We start from the raw sequence: 8298 nt of genomic DNA on the forward strand, positions 1-8298 counted from the left end.
TTAGAATTCATAATCTTTTTATTTTTTCTATTAAAAATTTCAATTCAATTAAATTGATACACAAAAATATTTTTTATTTTTTATTTTTTATTTCTTTTATTCCGCATTTTTATTTTTAACATTTATTTAGGCCGCATCTGAAAATTAATTATTTTATTTAATTTTTAATATTATATATATATAGGTAAATTACATTGACACCCCTTGAAATTTGTATTTATTACAGTTCCTCCATCACCTTTTGGAAATTACATTTCCCTCATTCAGGTTTAAAGTTTCATTATAGATTTCCTTTAGCAATTTAATTTTTTTAAATACCAATTTTGCCCTTACCGGGTAAATTACATTGACACCCCTCGCATTTTAGAAATTACAATCTCCTCCCTAAGGTTTAAAGTAGCATTACCAATTGTCCTCTCGGTTAGAATTAGTTGGAAAAAAAAAAAAAAAAAACTTATTGAAAAAAAAAATATTTGAAAAAAAATTTTGTTAGTAAAATTTTTAAATTTCTGTTTAAAAACCAACGTAAACTCATTTTTTGAATTTACTTTTTTTCCTCAAATTTATAAACTGAGATAACCATTTATAAACAAAAAAAAATTATCAAACAAGTTTTTATGACAATTTTTAAAATTTTTGTAAATATAAATTGAAAACTGAAAACGAAATGGTTACCAAACAGGCTTCAGATGGTAAAAATATCGTAAAATTAACAACTGATTAAATAAGTTACCAACGTAAAAAATGACTTATCAAAATATTCTTAGGTTATGTATGGTTTGATTTTTAGATTTTTTTTAAAAAAAAATTAAAAATTAATTTGGTTAAGAAATAAAAAATAATTATCATTTTTATCTTTCGAGTGGTTCGAAATATTTTTTTACAAATTAAATTGAAACAATCATACGTATGTATATAACCCGGCCAAAAGTTAAAATGATAATTATTTTTTACCCTTAAATGATGATGATTTTTTATTTTTTATTTTTTATTTCTTTTTTCTTAACTAAATTAATATTTAATTAAATTCTAAAAATCAAACCATACGTAGCCTAAGAATATTTTGATAAGTCATTTTTTACGTTGGTAACTTATTTAATTATTTATTAATTTTACGACATTTTTACCATCTGAGACATGTTTGGTAACCATTTCGTTTTCAGTTTTCAATTTATATTTACAAAAATTTTAAAAACTATCATAAAAACTAGTTTGATAATTAATTTTTTTTTATAAATTGTTGTCTCAGTTTGTAAATTTGAGAAAAAAACATAAATTCAAAAAATGAGTTTACGTTGGTTTTTAAATAGAAATTTAAAATTTTAAAAATTTACTAATAAAAAAAAATTCAATTAATTTTTTTTTCAACTAATACTAGCCGATGGATAATTGGTAATGCTACTTTAAACCTTAAGTAGGGGATTGTAATTTCTGAAATGTGAAGGGTGTCAATGTAATTTACCTAGTGAGGGCAAAATTGATATTTAAAAAAATTAAATTGTTGAAAAGAGAAATTGCAATGAAACTTTAAACGGAAGGGAGATGTAATTCCAAAGGAAAATAAGTTGGACCCCCTCAATGAGGCACCCCTTTGATCCCTCTCTTTTTGATTGGCCATTTTTTCTTTTTTTTTCTTCTCCTCCGATCACCACCCACCACGTGTGTGTGGGGTGGTGGGAATAGTGATTAGAATGGGTCTCAATCACTTTCCATTTTCAAAAAGTGAGGGGAACTATAATATATATATATATATATATATTTGTAATTTACCCTATATTTTTTTTGTGACTAAAAATCATTGTTGACAACGAGGCCTTATTCCTAATCGAAAAATGCTTGGGAGCACTAATTAGTGTTCCCACTAGTTAGGTGGTAGTAGGTCCCGCCATTAATGATGTGATATTTTAATCTTAAAGTTGTATTATTTTTATTTTTATTTTTTTAATGTATTAATGCTATTAGTGGTGATATTTTTAGTGGATGAATCATTCCTAATCAAACCGACCCACAAAGGCTTGTAACCCCTAAACGTCACGCCGCCGAAGTAGAAGACCAGCGCCACCGCTCGCCGCCGTAGAATAAGACCGGCGCCGCCGCACACTGCTTCCTCATCTCCTCCACTGCGACACCAGGTGCCGTTCTTCACTCTTTTTCTTCTTTTATCTCAGCTTGTGTGTGTATGTAATGTAATCTTCACTTACTGAGACTTTCATTGTTCGAACATCAAAGTGATCGCTGGAAATTCAAGCCATTGTATTCAAGAAACTACATGGTCTTAAATTGAATCGAAACAGATTTACATCTTCAATCCTATTGCAATTTTGTCATTGGCAATGGCTCATTGATCTGAATTTGATATGGCTAAGAGGGTTTGTGGTATCCAATGAGTTTGATGATGAATGTGCCTCGTTTGCATGCGAATTGAGGTGATAGAAGTGCTTATTTTAAGTGATAATAATGTTTTCAAGCAATGTTCAAAAGCTTTTCATACTGGGCTGTTTAACAAATGGTAAATTATAACTTTAAGCAGAAGATTATATTTATAACATATTTACACTTGGTGTAGTGGTTGGACTATAGACTTTTGGACAAACTTCACTTTACCCTTCTATGGTTTAATCCGTGTCCGGTTTGCCCATAAACACGTAACCCTTGTGGTTTATGGGCTAATGTACACCATTAGACATTTTAACAATAAGTGTGAAACACATGCCTGGATATGATAGGGTTATGTGATCACATACAAATGTAGGAGGCAAACCTCATTTTAAATCCAAAAAAATGATGAAAATGCTTGTGTTTTATACAATGAGGTTACTTATGTATAAAGGTATTTATTCTCTCTTCGCTTAAGTCATTAATGGTACATATAGTGCACTTTAGCCCACAAACCATAAGAGAGTTATGTGTTTATTTTCAAATGTCAAGAGGGTAAACCGTACTAAAAGAAGGTACATTGAAATTTTCCCTATATTTAAATTGCTGAGTAATATTTGTTTAAATAATCTATAAAGTGGATTTTTGTTGTGAAATTGTCTTTTTGGCCCTTATTAGCCATAGGGGTTTGGAAATAAAAGAGAAATGAGAGGGGTGAGTTGTTTTCATTGACGCATAATGGTAATATTTAAGAAATAGGAGGGTTATTTAAGTAAATTTCTGATTAAATACAAGTTTCCGCATAAGCTACAAGGTTCTATCTATTGTTGTCTGTAAAGTTAACAATTTTGAGTTTGGGCAAAGTTCTACTTATCTAGCCACACATTTAGTCTCATCACAAGGCTTGTGTTCTAGTTTTGTCAGTTTTATCAACTTCTTTTCTTTTTGACTGATGCAAATAGTTTAATATGAAATTGATTAGATAGAAGGATTTGTTGGTTGTTGTTTGAGTACGGTTATTTGAATAACTAAGTGTATGTTACGTGATTCTTGTTGCTCTTGTTGTATTATTGTGGCTGCACTTATGATGCTGTTATATAGACTCCAGTAGCATTGGAGCCCAAGCAATCTCAAAATAGGTGGCGAGTTTTCTTCGACTCGACAAGAGGGTGATATCAACCCTACTAGCTGTGTCCTATGATTTATGTCCTTGGGAAGGTTGCATCATAGGAGTTGTAGCTGTAGGTATGATATATTGAGAGGCGTATTATATGTGCATCAGATGTAAGTGTAAGGTCAACGTCCTTTTCTCTAAGCTAGGTCAAGGAGGGAGCTGTCACTGCAGGGAGATAGCAACATGACCTTGACGATCCCGAGGTCTTAGCCTCCAATCCACAATCCTCTAATGATCCCAAGTGGGAGTGCCTAGGCCTTGCTCCCAACCTAGGCACCCAAGAGGGTGAGTGCATGGGTGAGCCAAGGGCTCATCCTGAGCGGCTAAGTAAACATAGGTGAGCCAAGAGTCTAACTATGTTGCTATGGAGCTGGGGTGAGTGAGTAGGGAATATATTCCTTGAGTTATGAAGAGCCATGGAGAGCTCTAGATGAGCCAGCTCCATCAAAGTGAGTTGTGGCCTTGTTTTCATACTTGGTGGTATACATGCCTCTGCTTAGGCTAGGCATACAACCCCAACTCATCGTGGTGTCTCAAGGGTCTGCCACATGGATGTGTGATGGTGATGACGTGACGCCTGTAGGGCTCACCACGTGCCAAGCATAATATAGATACCCACACAGTTGATACCAAGAAAGTTTAGAATCTGAACATTTTCTGTTGTTTTGAAAAGAGATTTGGATTGGTGATCAATGCATAGAGATTTGTTGCAAGGTGCAACATTAATTTGGATGATACATTAGCATTTATAGTAGGGTGTGTAAGCCCTTATATGCTGAAAAATTTTGGCTTCATTAAAAATGATGTCCTAGGGATGGAGGTGTATTGGGCCTTGTGGTGGAAAGATGATTGAATCAACCTTTTACCCAATGTGCATATATAATAAATGTTCAAAATTTATTCAATTATAGTTTGATTGTATTAACAAAAAAATTCTTAATGATCTCAAAATTTCAATATTGATTGTTTGTGGATGTAATATCAATCTAGATAGCAAATAAAAATATATGAAAATATATTTTATTGCCGTGTTCCCATTTTTTTGAAATCGCCATGTCCTTGTTTGCATCCGTATCCGTGTCCGTGCTTCTTAGGGTATAGGTCAATTAGTGTTTAGAATCTTCACATATGTATTTTATTTGGATATCAGATGAGTTTTGTAATTCACTTCACTGTCTTAGTTATTAATTGGAAATTCAATTCCTATTAGCCTTAGGTTAGAATTACATGAAATTTATAAAAGCTATTTAATTGATTCTAATTCAACAGAGATTTTTTTTAAGAGAATTTGTGAAACTGTTGTAGTGCCTGGTATTCCATACAGTGGCTTACACAAAAGCCACAGGAGTCCAAGTTTAAATTTTGGATATCCACCTTTCTTGCTGAAATTTGTAATCTAACTGTAATGCACCATTCTTTTTACTCTTCCTTTGGACACTCAATGATCTGTATGATAGAAAAATCATTTTAAAAATATTACCAAGCTGCTGCTTTTGACATTGTTTCCAACGTACGCAGTACAAAATTCCCAGTTTCCTGCTTTCAACTTTTCATTTATTTTATGTGCCTTCAGAAGTTCAGATACATCTTTTGCAGTTTATTTGGATTTGAGACCTTTCTGTCCTACCACTCGGTGTCTGTTTTATGTTTTCCTGTCTGATGATGCATTCCTTTACTTTTTTTTCATGGAAAAATTGGAAAACAATAATCAGTGTGTTTAGTTTAAGTTTTTTAGATTAAGTTTTTTGAAAATTGAGTTTTTTGATTTTCGTATTTTTTTGTTTTTAGTGAATATTTTTAAAATTTTAAACATTTTTTTTTACTTTTTTAGATGCACCTTACTTAGATATATCTAAAAAGTAAAAAAATTGTGAAAAAATATTTTAAAAAATTAATAAATACATAAAAATACAAAATATATACTGAATTTTAATTTTTTTTTTTTTTTTGTACTTTTGGTATTTAGTGAATTTTTAAAAGGTTTTTTTCACAATATTTTTACTTTTTAGGTATGTTTATGTTAGGTATGTCTAAAAAGTAAAAAAAAATTGCTTAAAATATTTGAAAAATTTAGTAAAAACAAAAAAAAAAAAAAGAGAAAAATAAGAAAGTAGAATTTTCTGAAAAGTGTTTTTTGAAAAATGAAACGAAGCAAAGTGATAATGTTTTTGTACTACAATTTCTAAATTCATGCTTATTAATCTGTGTGTGCAGGTGATTGCTTTGTTATGGAGAGCTCTGATGATGAGAAAGATGGTGTCTTTGTGAACTATATACCCAAAGAAATTAGTCATACTTTAGCGTCTAATGGTACAAAATTTGTGGATGAAGTTCTCTGTTAATGTACACTAAACCTAAAACATCATCATGCCAAAAGTGGATCCACTAACCGAAAGTAAAGGCACTAATCTAAAGCCTAAAGCACTAACATAAAATATATTAACATTCTCAATGGGCGAAATGAACATTGTTTGGATAATTTTCGCATGGATAAGCATATATTTACAAGTTATGCGACATATTACAGGCAAGAGGCCTATTACGTCACACGAACCGAATCAAGATTGAGGAGCAATTAGCAATATTCATGTTCATAATTGGCCATAATCTACGAACTCGTGCAGTTCAAGAGCTATTCAGATACTCAGGGGAAACCATCAGTCGCCATTTCAACAATGTTCTTAATGCAATTATGGGTATCTCATTAGATTTCTTTCAGGGTCCGGGGCCTGATGTTCCACCAGAAGTCCTAGAAGATCCCAGATTTTATCCTTACTTCAAGGTAATCCAGCATGACCAATAGATGAACTTAAATCATGAGTTTCATTTTGATATGAAAGTTGGCTCAGTTTAAATAATTCTCAAAATTAGGATTGTGTTGGAGCGGTTGATGGTATACACATCCCGGTGATGGTGGGTGTGGATGAGCAAGGACCTTTCCGTAACAAAAATGGTTTCCTTTCACAAATTGTTTTGGCATCGTGCTCATTCGATTTGAAGTTCCATTATGTTCTAGCTGGTTGGGAAGGCTCAGCAGCAGATTTACGAGTTCTAAATTCAGCTCTCACAAGGCGTAACAAACTGCAGGTCCCTGAAGTTATTTTTCTATCTTTTTACCAGAAATCAAAATTCACATGGAGATGATTGGACAGTAAATTGAAATGACATAATTTTAAGTTTATCTTGCATACTGTTTGGAGGGCACTTTTCATGGCATGTATTAATTTTTATGTTAGCAATGATATATTGCAGCCATGTTTGTTAGAATATTGTGATTTTTTATTCAATTCATACAATTCAAATACGAATTTCACCAAAACTATTTCATGCATGATGTTGAATCTTAAATTGAGTGAATTATATGATTTAATTGCAATTCAATATGATTCCATGCAATTCATGGTGAGTCAGTTCTATTTGTATAATGTATGAAATTGCATTGTTTTTGCAAAATAATAATAAAAAATAAATAAAAAAGAGAGAGAGAGAGAGAAAAAAAGAGAGGACATGTATGTACGTATGTATAATTTAGTTATATTAATATTTATTTCACTTTAAACACTGTGTGTATATTTTTATATGTGTATATTATGCTAACTAAAGCAAATCTTTTAATTCACAATTCAATTTATGATTTGACAACAATCATCGTTTCAGATTATGTACATATTGTTTGGAGATAAATTGTTTCCATTGTTTTCTTTTGTCCTTTCTCTTTTTTTCTTTTTTTTTTCTCTATTGCTTTTGTGGGGGTTCTTCCTTCTTTGTTAAATTCTTATCTTTATTTCTCTCTCTCATTCCCTCTTCTAATTTTTTTAGGGTTTAGGATTTATGGTTTATGTTCTTATCAATGAATCCCTCTTATAATATTTTTTTATGCAAATAAAAATATCCAATTATTATGCAGGTAAATACTACCTGGTGGACACCAAATATGCGAATATCCCAGGCTTTATTGCTCTGTATGATGGTGTTCCCTACGGCCTAATTGAATTTGGCGGTAGCCTGCATCCACAGGATGCCAAAGAGCTATTCAATCATCGACACTCATTGCTACGCAGCGCTACCAATTGCACGTTGGGGGCATTGAAGGCACGGTTCCCAATCTTGTCCTCTCCTCCTTACCCGTTACTGACGCAAGTGAAGTTAGTCGTAGCGGCATGTGCTATACATAATTACATTCGTAAGGAGAAACCAGACGATTGGATTTTCAGAATGTATGAACAAGAAGCTGAGCTTGAAATGGAAGATCCAATGCCTCTGTTAGAAATTGAACAACAGTCTATGCTGAATGAAGAGAGCCAATTTTTGGATCTTCCTTTTGGAGAAGAAGAACTGGAATGTGTTTCGCAGTTGCGTGATTCTATTGCAGCTGAGATATGGAACGACTATATTCGTGAATAAATTTTTGTTTGTAAGGAATGAAACATATTGTTGATTGTTGGTTTTTACATCCAGTGAAAGAAATTGTGTGGGTTTTTGCGGAATGGCATTTACCAAATCATGCCTTGATTGTTAATCAGCTGATCTTCCAGTTAAAACTCTTCTTTTGGGAATGGTTTGCACTGTTAAGGAAAGGTGATGTTTGCTAAAGTTTATAGTTCACTATTATTTATTTATAAAAAATATTAAATATGTTTGTTTATTTTTAATAAAAATATTATAAAATATATTGAGCACACACATTAAAGTAGGGGTGAAAGAATAACCGGAAGCACCGATCGAACCGAACGGTTTTCGGTCGGTGT

At 32.0% G+C, this 8298-nt stretch overlaps 1 pseudogene across 1 annotated transcript; it reads left to right on the plus strand.

Moving 5' to 3' along the window:
• Positions 1-1993: 1993 nt before the first annotated feature.
• On the plus strand, positions 1994-8091 carry LOC114268114 (uncharacterized; annotated as a pseudogene). Its single transcript, XR_014356897.1, has 6 exons — positions 1994-2132; positions 5765-5881; positions 5996-6332; positions 6422-6646; position 7370; positions 7458-8091. The product of XR_014356897.1 is annotated as an uncharacterized LOC114268114 (transcript).
• Positions 8092-8298: the final 207 nt, after the last annotated feature.

Source organism: Camellia sinensis, chromosome 15 (genome assembly GCF_055761805.1).
Source record: "Camellia sinensis isolate YWXY chromosome 15, ASM5576180v1, whole genome shotgun sequence".
NCBI lineage: Eukaryota > Viridiplantae > Streptophyta > Magnoliopsida > Ericales > Theaceae > Camellia > Camellia sinensis.